Source organism: Triticum aestivum, chromosome 3A (genome assembly GCF_018294505.1).
Source record: "Triticum aestivum cultivar Chinese Spring chromosome 3A, IWGSC CS RefSeq v2.1, whole genome shotgun sequence".
Classification (NCBI taxonomy): Eukaryota; Viridiplantae; Streptophyta; class Magnoliopsida; order Poales; family Poaceae; genus Triticum; species Triticum aestivum.
This window is the reverse complement of record NC_057800.1, coordinates 708414992-708432248: the sequence shown is the minus strand read 5'-3', so window position 1 is coordinate 708432248 and position 17257 is coordinate 708414992. Positions and strand designations below refer to the sequence as shown.

The 17257-nt window shown below is 44.9% G+C and overlaps 1 long non-coding RNA gene across 2 annotated transcripts; it reads right to left on the bottom strand.

Moving 5' to 3' along the window:
* Positions 1-4278: 4278 nt before the first annotated feature.
* Positions 4279-8660, bottom strand: LOC123063381 (uncharacterized). Of its 2 annotated transcripts, XR_006430297.1 has the most exons (7): positions 8219-8660; positions 8076-8142; positions 7718-7864; positions 6958-7093; positions 5317-5483; positions 4680-4785; positions 4279-4590 (listed from the first exon to the last, which is right to left on the bottom strand). It is a non-coding gene; the product is annotated as an uncharacterized lncRNA (long non-coding RNA). The 2 variants fall into 2 exon arrangements; XR_006430296.1 differs by having other exon boundaries at positions 4680-5483.
* Between the last annotated feature and the right edge of the window lie 8597 nt (positions 8661-17257).

The window sequence follows — 17257 nt, the reverse complement described above, 5'->3', positions numbered from 1 at the left end:
GCTATGGTTGCTACTCTGCTCCCCAAAAGGATTAATGCCATCTGCGCTTAGACCAAACCATACGTTCCTTGCGTCATCTGTAAACTCCTTCCCGTACTTTCTCTCGATTTTTCTCCACTGCGACCCGTCAGCGGGTACTCTCAACTTTCCGTTGTTCTTACGGTCTTCTCTGTGCCATTGCATCGCCTTGGCATGCTCTTTATTTTGGAACAAACGTTTCAACCATGGTATTATAGGAGCATACCACATCACCTTGGCGGGAATCTTCTTCCTGGGGCGCTCGCCCTCGACATCACCAGGGTCATCGCGCCTGATCTTATAGCGCAATGCACCGCATACCGGGCAAGCGTTCAATCCTCGTACTCACCGTGGTAGAGGATGCAGTCATTAGGGCATGCATGTATCTTCTGCACCTCTAACCCTAGAGGGCAGACAACCTTCTTTGCTTAGTACGTACTCTCGGGCAATTCGTTGTCCTTTGGAAGCATATTCTTTATCATTATCAGCAACTTTCCAAATCCTATGTCAGATACACCATTCTCTGCCTTTCATTGCAGCAATTCCAGTGTGGTGCCCAACTTTTTCTTGTCGGGTTCGCAATTCGGGTACAACAATTTCTTGTGATCCTCTAACATGCGCTGCAACTTCTTCTTCTCCAAATCACTTGCGCAGTTTCTCTTTGCATCGGCAATGGCCCGACCTAGATCATCAGCGGGCTCATCTGATGCCTCTTCTTCAGCTTCTTCCCGCATTGCCAGCTCAGCTTCTTCCCCCATTGTTGTATCATCGTATTCAGGGAACCCATCATGGCCAGGATAGCTGTCGTCGTCCTCTTCTTCTTCATTGTCTTTCATCATAACCCCTCTTTCTCCGTGCTTGGTCCAAACATTATAGTGGGGCATGAAACCGGACTCAAACAGGTGGGCGTGAATGATTCTTGACTTAGAGTAATTGTTATCATTCTTACAGCCAACACATGGACAAGGCATAAAACCATCCGCCCACTTGTTTGCCTCAGCTGCAAGCAGAAAAGTTTGCACGCCATTAGTGAACTCGGGAGAGCATCGGTCATCGTACATCCATTGTCGGCTCATCTTCATTACACAACACCGAAAAGACCAAATTAATACAAGTTCGTACATAAAGTTCATACAACACTTAAATGAAACAAACAAATAACTCTCTAGCTAAACAATTTAAATGCAACAACAAATGCGATCAAGATCGCAACTAAGGTAATAATTGATCCAACAGCATAATGATACCAAGCCTCACTATGAATGGCATATTTTCTAATCTTTCTAATCTTCAATCCCATTTTCTCCATCTTAATCTTGTGATCATTGACGACATCAGCAACATGCAACTCCGATTCCATGTTCTCCCCCTCAATACTTTTCAATTTTTCTTTCAAATCCTCGTTTTCTCTTTCAACTAAATTTAACCTCTCGAAATAGGGTCGGTTGGAATTTCCGATTCACATACCTCCTACATACAAATATCTATATCAGCTTGATGGGCATAATTTGTCAAAAACAAGAAATGCAACAAATAGTTTTAAAAGAGAATATACCACATCCGAAACATAACCCGGACGAGGGCCGACGGGGACGGATATCAAAACCGTGGCACTATGTATAACAAATAACGTACGGGTAAGATAATTATACGAGTAACTATATATCCAAATCACACAAACATCAATTTTTTATATAAAACATTCATGAACAAGAGGCTCACCACAAGGTGGTGCCGGCGACGGGACGGTGCGGGCGATCGACGGTGGTTACGACGGAGATTTAGAAGGCACTAAGTAAACCACACCTACATATGCAAACTAAGTGTTATTTTTGACCTCAAATTGCATATAAATCAAATACTAGCACATATATATAATTCCTCCCAAATTACTAAACTCACAAATCAATCACTATATAAAGCATTGCAAGAGCTAATCTAGCAATGAGAGATGAAAGGACAAAGTTGCTAATCTTTGTGATCATTTGAATGGATGGGGGCCTTCAAATCTTGACAAATTTTGGGCAAAATGTGTGATGAGCTTGAGAGAAGAGGGGAAGAACAGAGAGGAGAGGGAAAAGGGGAAGAACAGAGCGAGCTCGGGTGGACGAAGGGTGTATGTAGGACGACCTTTAGTACCGGTTCGTGATACGACCCGGTACTAAGGGTGCTGGAGGGGCCCCGGACTGACAACATCCTGCCACCACTCACTTTAGTACAGGTTCGTGGCACGAACCGGTGCTAAAGGTTCGCCACGAACCGGCACTAATGAGAGCGGACGGCTAGCCGTTGGAACCGGCACTAATGCACACATTAGTGCCGGCTCAAAACCAAACCGGCACTAATGTGCTTCACATTTGACCCTTTTTCTACTAGTGATATGCCATCTCCCTATCTTACGAAATGATAACCTTAAATTCTGTCATACATATTAAATTTTTCTGGTACAAGAATATGTTATGATGATGATCTTAATTCTGATTTAGAGGATAGGATGCTCATCAATTTTCCCATTCGTAAGGATTTCCCACTCCTATAAAGGATGCAGTAGGGGTGCATGTCCAACGCAATGCAGCGTGTGTGTGCGCGCGCACATGTGTGTGCACGCGTGTGTGTGAGAGAAAGGAGATGTGTGTGTGCATGTGCGCGCGTGTGTTTGTGTGTGTGCGCACACTCACTTACATGCGTGCATGTGCATCCACAATTGAGAATGTGAGGCATCCGGGAACAAATCCACTACCCTAGCTGTTCGCGACGTTGAGACATCACGTGTTGCCTTTGATCACTAGATAGAGAAGACTTGGCAAGCCATCCTTGTGGAGCGGAACATGTCAACACTCTTACGGCGGCCTTGGTCGACCCAGAACTACATGGGTGACTCACACGGCAAGCGGGCCAAGAATGCACCGCTCTTGATTTTGTCTCAAAGAGTGGGCCTGTTAAATGTTAGCACCCATGGTATTAGCTGGCCTAAAGTGGAACCAGAGGTATAGCCCAGCGGAGATTGACTTCCATGAGTGACGACTCATGTTTTCAGCCGTAGTGTGTTCAGTGGTGTTTGTCTGTTTGCTTCGGTTTATTATTTGGAATTTTCCCTAGCTTAGCGTTTGATGGGCTTGTATAACATGGGAATCCCTTCAGTGGCTAAGTTGTCGTAAGTCCTTCGGTCTATATTATGTGTCTACGCTGATGACAGGTGGTAAAATTGTGAGTGAGGAAAATGTGCTGTTTGCATCATGTATTGTGGACATAGGTCTAGTTGGTGTTATGTAGATTCCTGTTTTAAAAGATAGCTGTCTTTTTTTGTTGTACCACCTTGATGTGTGCGTATGTTTGATTCAGCTTGCGAAAACAAAGCACATGATGAGCGGCAGGTGCTGGTGCCTGTCCCTAGATCGGACTGAGGAAGAAGAAGAAGCCATGGCGTCAGCTGTGCTTCCGATTTGGAGTACCTGAGATGCAAGGAAATCTGATCTAAATACACTGATTGGCAACGACAGGAGCATGAGATGATGGGATCCCCAACACTCAACCAAATGGCTAGCTGGTTTGGATGGGAACAAGACGACCAAGTCAAGCCCGTATTCTACTTTCTAGTCCCATCTATGGAATATAATGAAATTGTGATGGCGCCTTTGCCCGCGCTGCTGGACCTCCTCGTCTCCATGGAGTATGGGATACCACTGCTCAATAATGAACCAATACGGGCACGTTGAAAGGGCTCCTAACTGAAATATGATAGAGGAATACGTGCCTGCGGCTGATCACGATAGAAACGGACAAACATGATAACAGCCTCCAGGTAGCTCGGCCTCCAAACAGCATTTTCGTATACCTCCTACATAACTAATACTCCCTCCGTTCCAAAATAGATGACCCAACTTTGTACTAAAGCTAGTATAAAATTGGGTCATCTATTTTGGAACGGAGGGAGTACGTGTAAACCTTAGTACATATCCAAGCACAAAAGAATACACTTTTTTTCTTGAAGTTGAAGATAGACGTGCTTGTACAAGCATATGAAGTAGGCGTGTGTTACTTTATCCCTTAGTCCTAGCATTTCACATGCATGCACACTGTAAAGGAGACTAGCAGTTGGGGCGCGGCCCTACCGCGCCTCCTGAGTGGAATCTGTGCGGTGCCTGGTAGGTTGGCGACCTTTTCAGTACCTTTCTTAATCTCGTTAACACATGTCAATGGATAACTATGTAATACTATTGAAAGTAGTATGTTGCTGGATCAAAGACAGGAGCATAATTGTAGAATGAAATAAATGGTCTCATAAATATACAGAAATAGAAAGATTACAAAAAATGTTGATACAGCAAAAGGCTGCATATTGAGACATACTCCTAGAGAGAAAAGAAAAAAAGCGACTCACCAATGTAATCTTAAAAAAATAGCACAAACAACTCCTAGGAATCTCTAACTGGGCAATATGATTTTACACGTTTGAGATCCCCTTGCTCTCTTTTCCTTTTGATGCTAGTAACTTCCTGGTTCTTCTAGCACTTCAGCCACTGAAATATCATTCTGCTTATTTTCACCATCTTGTAACTTCATCAATGGTAGCTATCACACGACATGGAGATCAGATGTTAAAGAAAACCATATATATGTCAAGGAAGCAAGGGAGCAACATTCAGTATAATCAGGCACACCTTAGATAGTTAGATATATCGACTCTTTATCAAGAATGTCTGACAAACTTTGTGCTTCATTGTAAAGATCATGCCCCTGCTCATCCAGATGGACATTGTCACCAGCCTGATCTACCAGATAAGAATGCTTGATATCATTAAACAAAATAATAATTTATGGGCAAGGAAGAATATAACAGCTATGAGAAAGAAATCTCTAGAAATAAATAATTAATGCAACGAATAGGGATGTTAATAATCGAGTTTAACGTGAATTGTCTGTCAGAGTAGGTATTTGAAGCTGATCGGGCTGTAGGATTACACAAACAAAAGAGAGATAGTGGCAAAGGTACTGATAAGGTCATCATGTTTACATATATAAAATCTATCAATCTGACTTGGGGCTCCAGAATGAGGAGTAACCCTCCCAACTATAATAACAGAAATTTAAAGGACACTCTGCATGTCTACGCAATCAAAGATGCAAGCATACAAGAACTAACGGTACTCTGAATGCAACATACGTAGGTAGAACAACACATCATATAAGATAAAAATAAGTAGAGAAATATCTATCACATATAGTAATTAAATGGTGATAAATTACATGAAAGCTAGAAATTACAGATATAATAATAGCTACAGAACCTGGTGTAACCTGCAAGATCTGGATGCATTTATTTGTTTTTGAGATTACATATAAATGATGATGGTGAACATATCAGCGGATGCGATGGTCGCCGTCCCCTGCCGAGACATTCCCGCCTAGCCACTCCACTGCGCCCCAGTGCCACCTATCCCGCCTCACCCACCGTCGTGCCCAGTCTGCAACATTATCATAATTAAGTAACTTATTATGCTCATATACCAAAAATTGTGTCCTCACGAGTTCCATGAACCAGCCCCATTCTATATGCTACAGTCATGCCGTTGCCATAGATTACAAGAAAGTACGCTAGTTAATTCCTACAACGACCTAAATAGCAACAAATCGAGTAGCGCCGACTGATACATAGCGCGCAGGCAAGCAACAACGTTCCACCCGCTGTGACGTTCATAGAAAGAAATGTGCAGAGCACAAATCAGGCTAAACCAAACAAGAATAAAAAGTTTGCACTCTCATGCGTGATCCGAGCCAAATCACAAGTCATTCAGTCAAGTGTAGGCTTTTGTACAAGAGCACAAGCATGCACCAAGCTTTCATAACAGATCCCCAAACTGGCTGGTACAAGCAAGTTTGAATCAGATCACAAGGTAATGAAAAGATAGGATAGCTACCCCGAAAACATGGTTGATTTGAAACTGAAGAAAATTTCCCTTCATTTCCTTAAATTTCTTGCACAAGTCAACCATGTTATCATTCCTAGCACACCAGAGATCTTGGACCGGCTCCCGAAATTTAAGTGTGTTACTTATGCTAAGATAAGAAAACTGAATACTAATAAAGCCTCCAGCAACTGGAGTAACTCTTCAAAGAGCTCTGATTAGTTTCACCAGATTTTCTATAAATTAAGACTGTTATCCAATTATTCCTTGCCCAAATAAAATACTAGGCTGTGGGGCACCTTAACCTATATATAAATGTGTTAACAGATGCAGCATAAAACTTTCTCTTGGCGAGGATAAACTGAGGACCATGATGATAAAATAATACAAAATAAAAGCAGAAGCAATTCGACCTCTTTTGATTTGACCACAAACATATTTGAATGCCTTCTTAGCAGCATATGTTAACTCCAGCAGCAATGCACGACATTCAACACCATTATTCGTTGCAATACCCAAAAACTCTCGTAGTTGAGCAATCTTCAGTTAAAGTAACTAACCACTAAGAAAAATACCAGCATAGTAACTGTTGGTGTACATATATACCACAGATCCATCCAAACGCCTTATTATTACACCAGCGCCTGGTTTCCCAGGATTTCCATTGCAAGCACCATCAAATTCAAGAATGCAGGACAGTTATAAAGACAAGGTCCAGTGATGAGAACAAGCCAACATTTCCTCAGTGAAGATACGTTGCAAATATGCATATCTCTACTACCTAAAAAAAGAGTAAGGTTCCAAGCAAGCAATCAAACCTCTCACTCCGAACAACTTTTTTTAATTTCTTTTACCTTTAGCAGGCTAATCAAGCATCAAAAAATTCTCATTAACATGTTTGTGCTGATGATTCTATTGATTATTGACTCACTTTCAAACCATTATTTGTCAGGTCAATAGGCATTTAATTGACAGAAATGTAAATTAGAACTTAATTGAGAAAATGATTAAGAGGGAGAAGGGGACATCTTACCGGTTGAAAGAAACGCAAGAGTGAGGGACGACGGAGACGCGCAAACAGCAACAATTTTTTTATTATTCAGTACTGCTACCAAAAGGTCATTCTATGACAAAGAACTCATTGGGAAACAGCAGTTGAACCGGGTTACCTGGTATAAGACCAACATATTGTTCCCAAAAAGAAACATAAGTTGCAATTTTATAAGATGGAAAAGCATACAAAATAAAAGAAAGAATTGGGATATACATCCACATGGGTTGCTAAATAAAGTGTATGCACAATTAGTGAAATTCATCTAAAAACTAAAGTATGCAGAGAGCAAGACAACATGTGAGATAATTAACCTAACCTACGGTCTACTTGTGATGTATTTGGGGCTGTGCAAGAGACCTCTTTCCCTTGCAATGAACAAGGCCCAACTTTGAAAGCGGTGATACAAAATTTAATGTAATGATCAAAAAGCACAATTTGGAGAACACTTAGATTCCACAAATCCAGCTAGATAGAAGCAACTCAAAATAAAAATGGTCTGAAATTAAAAAACTCTTGTTCGACAACCGCTAGCCCCGGCCTCGCCAGCCTCCGCTCCGGCGTCTTGGCAACACCGCTCTAGGACCTTGTTCGGGCTGTATGCTTCTACTTGGCATAATATTTGCTTCTTCAACAATAAATTTTCATTTACCTAGTAAGAGAGATCATACGAGTTGCAAGTAGCAACTGCAAGTAATTGCAGGATGTAGTAGATGTTAGGAATATGAAGTATAGCACTGACCCAATTGGATGCCCTGGCCTTGTGCTTCTTGGAGACAACCCAATGCACCTGCCCTTGCCGTCAACCATGGGCAGGCCGGACTGGGTGGCAAAGAGTGTGTTGATCCCTGCCAGACATCACCTTCTCAAGCGTCGCCATGTGACTCATCTGCAGTAGACCAAACCCAATCCCGATTCAATCCCCACAAACCGTCAGATACATGAGTATGTATGGGTGGGCTTCAGTTACAAATACGTGGGGGGAAATTAAGCACCGGCTACAACAAATGTAAATATTCCGAGATGTTCATGGCATTATAGTGCACAATATTATTTTTTACGACATGAAGAGATAAGATCTGGGTAGCATGAATGACCACCTTAACTGACTGGAGATTGCAAGAGCTTAAATTGATCCAGGGATGTATCACTTTGCGAATCCAAGACCTGGGAGAGGATGAAACAGGGAGTGAGCATAGATGGGAAAAGAGAGGGAGAGAGGGAAGGGTTGGGGCAAGCTTACCTTGGCTGGTTGGCAGCAGCCGTGCTCGCCGTCGGTTGACGCAAGCGCCGGTCCCCAAGCCACCCCACCACCGCTTCCATCGCCTGTAGAAGCCGCTCGCTCATCACCGTCCTACATCGCTCGAGCCACTGCTAAGACGCATAATTTTGCCCCTAGGCTTCTCTTTCTCCTCCTGATCCAGGAGGTAGTCTCCGGACCTGTCGCCTCCTCGCTCACACCATGGCTTTGGGGAGGAGCTCGCCGTTGGTGGGAATAAGGTGAGCGGAGGAGAGAGAAGTGGGTTGCAGGCTTTTGGGGAGGGCGCTGGTGGCGGCGGCTATGGCGGAGGGCTCCGGCTAGTGGTGACGGCGGCTATGGCGGAGGGCTCCGGCTAGTGGTGGCGGCGGTAGACGAGGAAGAGGGAGAGGGAGGGGAAGAGGAATCGAGGAGGGGAAAGGGGAACGGGGGGCTGGGCGTTCTGTCTCACGCGAGCGAGTGCCCCTTCAGCATTGCGTTTCCACCTTCCGGTTAAAAAAATTCGGCACAGTAAAATCGGGACAGGTGGATCAAGCGAGCAAGCAGCCTTGATGCACACCTTATTGTTTTGGATAGTTGCATGCGTGCATCCATTTAGTTTTATTCCTAGCGGTTGGTTTAATAGTTATTAGGTATAGGGTGTGGCTAGGTCTCAGTCAAGTGATATAGCATATGAGAAGAAAAAAGAAAATCTGAGAATAATTTTTTTCACAAATCTTCATGCAAAATTAAAGAAAGATAGTATCGACTGAGACATAACGAAGTCTTAGTCGACTGAAACTGAGGAAAACTGTTAGGATATTCCGCCCAAAGAATCCGTTAACGGGCCGGAGTATGTACTCTCGGTGTACAAAATATGAGTATATATAAAGCTCAATTCTAACTTGGAGAGTTGAGAAACATTCTTCTGAAACTTGGAATGCACCCGAAGTTATCAGCAATGCCCTCGAGTTTCCAAATAAAGAGAGAAATGACAATTATGAAACTAAAGTGCACAACCTTTCTTGGGAATGGGAGGCATTAAGGAACACAACCCCTAAAGCTGCCAGACTACCCATGGTGAAACCGGTTTGAATGTGCCAAAATCATCGCCAGCTTGGTGGAGTTATGCTGTGGGATGGACGAACAATCCCAGCAGGGCAGCTACCGGGCCTGGAGACGATGAAGCAGATGCCCTACTGCCGCTACTTCACGATTGTGGGTCTAGAACTGTGCGAATCCTCGGAAGTTCCAGGGCTTGTCACTGATCTACCGTCAGTCACAACAGCAAGGTGAAAAATCCTCATGGGAAGTAGTAGTGTATTGATATGCTAGACAAGGTTACACCACAAAAAAAACTTGTAATCAAACTTTGACTACCTATACTGTTTTTCACTAACCCATCAGGACGAGCTAAGGCATCCTAAAATCGCCTCATGCAGCCGACAAGGAAACGGTGAGATGCACTTCAACCTAATAGTTGCAATCCGAGCAATTGCAGTCCTAAGTACCTTTACCATTCCACTCATGTCACTGTACCTTTAGACTGAAGAGCTTATGATCAACTAAAATTATTTCCAAAGATCATAGAAAATATGAGCAATGAACTTGTAACTTTTGTGGTGCCTAATTGCTGCAGATTTTTTTTAGAAATGGAGGAGGACCCCTGCCTCTGCATCTGGACAATGCATGCAGCCACTTTATTAATTATGAACACAAGACATTACAAAGTAATACATTTGTCACCAATCCTATCCAAATGATGAAGGGATGTTGATAGTCTGGGCCTAATACCAAACAGACCTCGCAGCCAAACCTAACATCTAAGACCAGAGGTCCCATCCAGGACGCCTGCCGGGTATGGGGCACCCACCGGTCCGGCGCACTCCTCAACCAGGACGCCTGCCGGGTATGAGGCCGCCGCAGCCACCTGCCACCAATCCATCTTCAGAGTTGTACTGCTGCATCTACCTTGCACGGTCTAGCTACCGTCGACGCCAAACAGCTTCCTCCTCCTGCGCGAGTCCATCTCCACGCATCGGACGTCGAGTCTCCACCGCGCCATGCCGACGAGACCCACCGTCGATGATACTGTTGATGCCACAGCGCTCCACCACTGCGCCATGCCGACGAGACCCACCGTTGATGATACTGTTGATGCCACACCGCTGCACCTACATGCCATCTCGCGTCGACTCCAAACTACCAGTAACTCCTACATCCTGAGCAGTCATCGGCCGACGCCTTCGTCGCCCAAACAGAGGAACGGAGGCTTTCGCGTGCGCTCATGGCAGAGGTGAGGGGCGTATGATCCACACCGAAGCCTCCAGGAAGGGAATCGGCGCCGAGGGCGTCGACTTTGGTGCGGCGGCAGGCAGGAGAGGTGGGAGAGGGAGCTGAGGGCTTGGCGGCACTAGGGTTCCCCCCTGGTCGCCGCGCGGGGGTGACCCAGGGGAGAGGGGCGGGCAGGTATGAATTAAATATGCAATTTTTACTTCCCCGGCCTCTGCACCAACTAGAAATGCATACGGCCTTTTAAGTATGAGTATTAGGATTTTTAATCTCGGTTATGTATCGAGTCTAGTCCTCAATAAATGCGTGAGTATCAGAAAAGCCTGGTCCTCAAGATTAAATAGGAATCTAAATTCGTATCCGTGAGGATTCGAACCCAGGTGTTGGGTTTGTGCATCCACTCCCTCAACCACTTGAGTTAGGCTCACTTCCCACTGCCGATTAATTAGCTTTTTCTATTTATTTTGGCAAAATGCTTAACAAATTGGCTTATCTTGGATGGCATGATATGTGGTCTGATCAATGACGCAACTGCTCCTTCACCAATAGGCATGTACAAGCACGTATATAGTATTGTTTTCCTCCACATGATAACAACGAGACGAAGAGCTACGTTTATCGGCTTTCCTCCCTGCAGCCAAATGGTTCTCTCAAAACTTTCATCTTACCAAATCTACTACTATGCTCCTCCATGCCCTAAACAAAAGCATCCACTCCAGACTCCATAGCCTAGTATAGTGCTAATTATTTGAAGAATAATATGATTTCCACTGCCATCGGTCAAGTGCCAGGAGTGTATTGTGTGTATCGCCCTTTCTTGTCAAAAACATATGAAATTTCCTCAAGTCTGACGGACCTTGCTCTTAAGATAACAATTGTGGACTTACTTTTGTACATATGCTCATCTATTTGAGTTGTTACTGGTTCTCACTTTCAGTGTAATTTCAGGGAAATTTCAGAAATTTCATCAGTTTTGGTACATACTGAAATAATTGTCTTTTGGGCAAAATGTTTCAGCAACTTTAGTAAAGCACTAAAATTCTAATTATTTTAATTTTTTGGTCAGAGCTCAGTCATATTCAAATGAAAATTTCAGTCCTTTGGCCGAAATGAAACCCGAAATCACTTAATTTTGTTGCTTGTCCGTCCCCACAGAGTTGCAGCCCAAATGAAGAAGGCACGCAAGACCAACACACGTTTCCTAGGGGATCAGTGGGTGAACCACGCAGGTATGAAAGCAGGGGAGGCAAACGAACAGAACCGGCGGCTACCAACTCTCCCCTTCCCACCAAGGCTCTCAACTCTGTCTCCTTGCTTTTCCCCAATTCTACACATTTGTGGCTATAAACACTGATTGTATCCAGCCGCCAAAGCTGCTATGAATTCATGCGTCAGTAGACAAAGAGAGTATTCGGGAGTAGCAAACATTGACTCATGTAACCTCGCTGTATAGCTTCGTGGTAGCACTACCAATCAGTTTGAATGGAAGAAAACGGCCGAATGGCTAGGAACGAATGACTTGGATGTGTGCCTTCAATGGGAGATTGATTGGCATTAGGAATAATCTTGAGACTAAGAAGACTCCAACCTAGATTGTGTATGTAGAGTTACGAGTTAGTACTACTCCTAAAGGTTAGGAAAGTAATCATGCTGCAGTCCCGTTTAGGACTTGTGGATGTATGTGTATCTCAAGGCGGATGACATAGTTATCGAATGGTGCAGTGACGAGGATGAGCGGGCAATAATCATTTAAGGAGCGACGTACTACAGGATCGGGTGATCGTCCTTCGGCAGAGCCACAAGGAGGGAGACAACAGGCTGTCGTCGGAAAGATGGTGGAAGGAACTTTGACGGGATCCGTGCTGCTGAGGTATAGTACCAAAGGATCTTATGAAGATCGTCGTCTGTTGAAGTCTGATGAGTTAAATAGTCGTGCAAGTTAGCATGTTCAGTCGCCGCCTTGTTTATGAGTCATCGTAATGTCCAACTGCTCGTCTTTGTGAGGATGTGTTGAAGATGAAGCGTGCCCAGGTCGTCTATGTGTCTCAATGAGAGGACCTCCAAGTATGTTTGGGTGTTAAACTAGTGAAGATGAATCTCTTCAATGAGGCCATGTCTCTACGAGATCCCGAACTCAGCGTCAACGTCGATGAAATTTGGGTGGATCTTGGCAGGACTGCGAGGCAAGAGATCGGGGGAAAGCAAGGAAGTACCTAAGCTACATATGACGCTAGGACTGGACACGGCATGACCACCTCTGACTCCATTGGGACCGGGAGAATGCACATACTCCCTCTGTTTACAAATATATAATGTTTTGAATATTTCAATATAGACTATACATGGATGGAAATGAGTGATCAAAGACACCAAAACATGTCTATATACATTTGATTCAGAAAAAATCTAGAACATCTTATATTTGTGAATGTAGGGAGTACTATCGGTGTCCCTCCTAAGTTATACTTGCACGTGAATCCCTTTCCTCCTCGAGATTTTTGTTCACCTCGTGATTTTCATGCTTCAGATGCAATGCAACTGACTCGTTTCACAGCGGTGCTTGCATTGAACTTCCACGATTTGACGGGAACAAGCCCCACCTCTAGCAAACGAGATGCAGAGAGTAGCTCCACAAGTGAGGAATACCATCGTCTTGTTGGATCGTGTTCGCTTTGGCTCGATTTGAAGGTGCGGCCACACATGCGAGGCTGGAACCAACGCAACACTTCTACCCCCAAACCAGTTCCCCTGTCCAGCCAGCTGCTTTATAGCCGATTTGACAACATCTCCATTAGAACCTAGTTCACTGCCTATTTTAAACTTCGAGAACCACCATGATTGCAGACTACGTCGTGGATGTTGATTCACGAAATTGTATGACCAGCTGACCACGTAAGATTCCGGGTCCCTGGATTGGTTGAAATGAGGCGTGTGCATTGTTGTTGCTATACAGAAACCCTTTGATCTGGACACCGCCTAGGAGCTAGCGCTGCTCCACCAAGGATTGGGAAGTTTAACTACTTTTATCATGCCTTGCCATTTCCATTGCCTCCCCCAGGTCGAGCAAGACCAAATGAAGAAAAGAAGGACAATGAATTGATGTGTACCGTTCAGTCTAGAGATAAATGGACGACACGGCATAATTACAGGAAATCCAAGGGCTTATGCTTAGTGTGCGGAAAAAAATGTGCAAGATATCATCAAGATAAGGCTTCACGTCAATAGCACTTCTCAAAAAGTTGATTCATCGTCAATGTTCAGAGACTAACAAACAGTCTCAGGTTCTATCCTTGTTCCGAAAAAGGGTTTCCCCCGCTTTGTATTACAAAGCAACTAACCGATATGACCAACGATAGGTGCTGGGGCGGAAGCAGCACAGAGACGCCCAAAAGAACCGAAAGATAAAATAAAAAAGAAACAAATCCCGATAACGGCGGATCACCAAAACGAAGAAGCCTCGTGACCACTACGCCCACTAGAGATCTCCCACCAAGCTCCTAGACTCTGAAGCGCCAGTACCAATCAACACCACTAAGAAGGGACGCGACGATGACGACACTGCTGCCAAGGGTTCCCCCCGGTACGCGACGAGGAGAGAGGAAGGGTAGCCCCCGATACCCTCTAGGAAGGTTTGGCGGTACCCTCACGCGCCACCGCATCGGTGTCGGCCAGGCCGACAGGGATTTCTCCCGATCCCAACCTTCACCACGGGCGCTCCGGAGCCCGTCACCAAACCGACCACCATCCTTCTGTTGGGGATATGTCGTAGGGGCAATCATGTGTGATGATATTTCCTATGTGTTTATGAATAAAGATAGTCCTTGGACATTATTAATGATGTGTATCAGCAAGTAAGTGACTTGTTTGTGGGACTATGCATTGTATGATGACTGTCCTAAAAGGTCCCTAGTCGAAAGGGTTGTGTGGACGCGCAGCCGACTAGATTAGCATATGAAACGGTCGATGGCTTGGTCTCACTAGCCATGGAGCATGGGATACTAACCGGATAATATGGACTTGGAAGGATCTAGTCGGATCCGAGTTGAGATAAGGTCCAATTCGGACATACCAAACTATGAGATGTAGCGATATGTCATATGTGAGTTTCTAGTACAACATACGTTCTATGACCTAAGATCTGAGCTGGCACATGTACTCGAGATGGTGACAGACCTGCTTTGGGTCGCTCAAACGCTACTCCGTGACTGGGTAGTTACAAAGGTAGGTTTTGGGCTTGTCCAGACCCATGTTGTGATACATGGTCGAGCAAGATGGGATTTGCCCCTCCGATCAGGAGAGATATACTCTGGGCCCCTCGTGTGATCCGACCAGGATAAGCATGGCCATGCGACAAGGATTATGAGATAATCTGATTTGTGGTCGACATCACTGGAACGAGAAAGAGGTCGGGCTAGCAGAAGGATGACAGACTCGCCTTGAGCCCGACAACACATATCGTGTGGCAAAGGGAACAGAAGTATGATGTACGCGTTCGCCTAACCAGCTTCATCGGACACTTGGAGTCGGCACACTTTGCTAGAGGACGCTACCGACTAGCTGAGTCGGATGTGACCTGACTTGCGACCAAGTGAACGAGAACCTAAGGGGTCGCGCACTTAAGGGAAGGAATCCTGTGAGGCCCGGTCCGACTCCACGAGTCAGAAGTGATCCCACTCGGATTCAGATCCAGGCCGAACAGACTTTGGGCTTTAGGATCCGTGTGAGGTTCAAGTGTTGAGCCCGTGACGGATGCCTATATAAGTGGGGGTGCGGCACACTCATGCGGTTGATCACTTCGGCGCTGTCACTAGGGTTTGCATGTGCTGCGAATGGCCACCTCCACTCGCCGCCGACTGTGTGATCGGACCTAGCAGTCCGCCGCATGGTGTTCCTCCTGCACGCGCGAATACCGTTAGAGGCGGTGCACTTGCGCCGCTCCGGCGAACCTGTACGTGGGAACCGACGATCGGTTGTTCGAGGGAGATCGGACGAGGAGGAGACGATCCATGCGGACGCGCTGCCCCAACTCTTCTTCCGATGCACGGCACTACGCGTCTAGTGGTAACGATCTGTGATCCATCTCCCGTAGCATGTTCTTGGTTGTTCTGCGCGTAGGAAATTTTAATTTGCAGTCGACGCACCCTACTGTGGAACCCAACACCTGCGCCACCACGGTCTTGAAGCCGTCTCACCACGGCACCATGGAGTGAGGTCTGCACACTGAAGAAGAGGTGTCGGGACTAGAGGCAGCAACACCATCGGCACGCGCGAGGGCTCAACCTCCACCGTCAACGACGGTAGCTGACCGGACGCAATAGCACGAGCATACTAGGCCCAAAACAATGAACTTCGATAAGTCATACTGCTTGTTCAGAACAATGCAACTTTCTGCATGTAAACTTTGCATCGACCAAGAATATAAACTAATGAACTCTACTCACTTTTCTTTTATAATTGCATCGATATATGTTTTAAACTGATGACTACCACTCACTAAAATGCATGTTTTACACATTTGGTCTCAAACACGTCAACGCTGAACATATAACAAATGCATAAATATATGATCTATACACTCTTACAAACGACATGAAGGGGAACATAAGATCGCATCCACCCAATAGAACAGCACTGAGAAAAAGTACTCTGCAAGTGTTCCGTTCTCTCATCAGTGAATCTGCTGGTCTATTGTTACGTTCGTTGAAATGGAAACGATAAAATCATTAATGAGTTGAGATGTCACTACTGCCAATGAGATACATATCTTCTACTTTATGACAACAAGAGATCATTGATCAGTTGTAGAACACACGTGACGTTTTTTTTTTTTTGAACTACAAACTGACGATCTTGACATGGGCATAAAAGGATATATAAAGGATAGCCTGTGTACTAGTATTGCTCGCAGACATAGATTTATTGTTTAGCTCTCCTAACTAGGAGATGACACTCAAGCCACACGAGTGGTCCTTGGTTGCAGGAAAAGATTTGTAGAACATCAGTTACACAAAAAAGTAGTATCAATTTGGAGTTCGACGTGTGTTGTGTGTTGGGAATGAGAGACATACGGAAACACGTCCTCCATTGTAGGTTGCATCAGACTTGATCCACTTCCCATAGTATGTAACGTAATCGAGAATGTTGAGCAAGACACGGCTGCCTGCAGACGACGCCGACCCTGATTAGCTGCCGGGGGAGGTTTTGCAGAAGCATCTCAACATGTACAACGTCAAGAGACTGAAGAAAGATCTGCTGGAGGAGTGTCCGGAGCACCATTTGCCATAGAGCGAAAAAGTGGCACAACACGTCACAGCAAAACACCTCCATGGCAGCTTGACATATGACACGTCATACCTCCACCGCTGTTACAAGATGCTACGAAAGGATGGCATGCGGAGCACAACCTGCATGTATTGCAATATGTGACTTGGAAGTAGATAAAGCATATACGTGCAACGTGATTTCCGAGGAGTCCTTTAGGGCAACACAACTTTAATGTGATTGTGTTACATACAACGGGTGAGTAAAATTCCTTACAAAAAAGTTACATCTACTGGACAACGCGACTTATCAATTCAGATGAATCTGAATATGAATTTTCAGAAACATCGTTTGCTAGATTATTATTTTGGGGAAAAGGAGGCTTGCCCCCGGCCTCTGTATCCGAGAGATGCATGTGGCCATATTATTAAAAAAATCGAACCAAAGTCGTAGTCTTAAATTCAGTACAGCTCACAAACGAAGCAAAAGAGA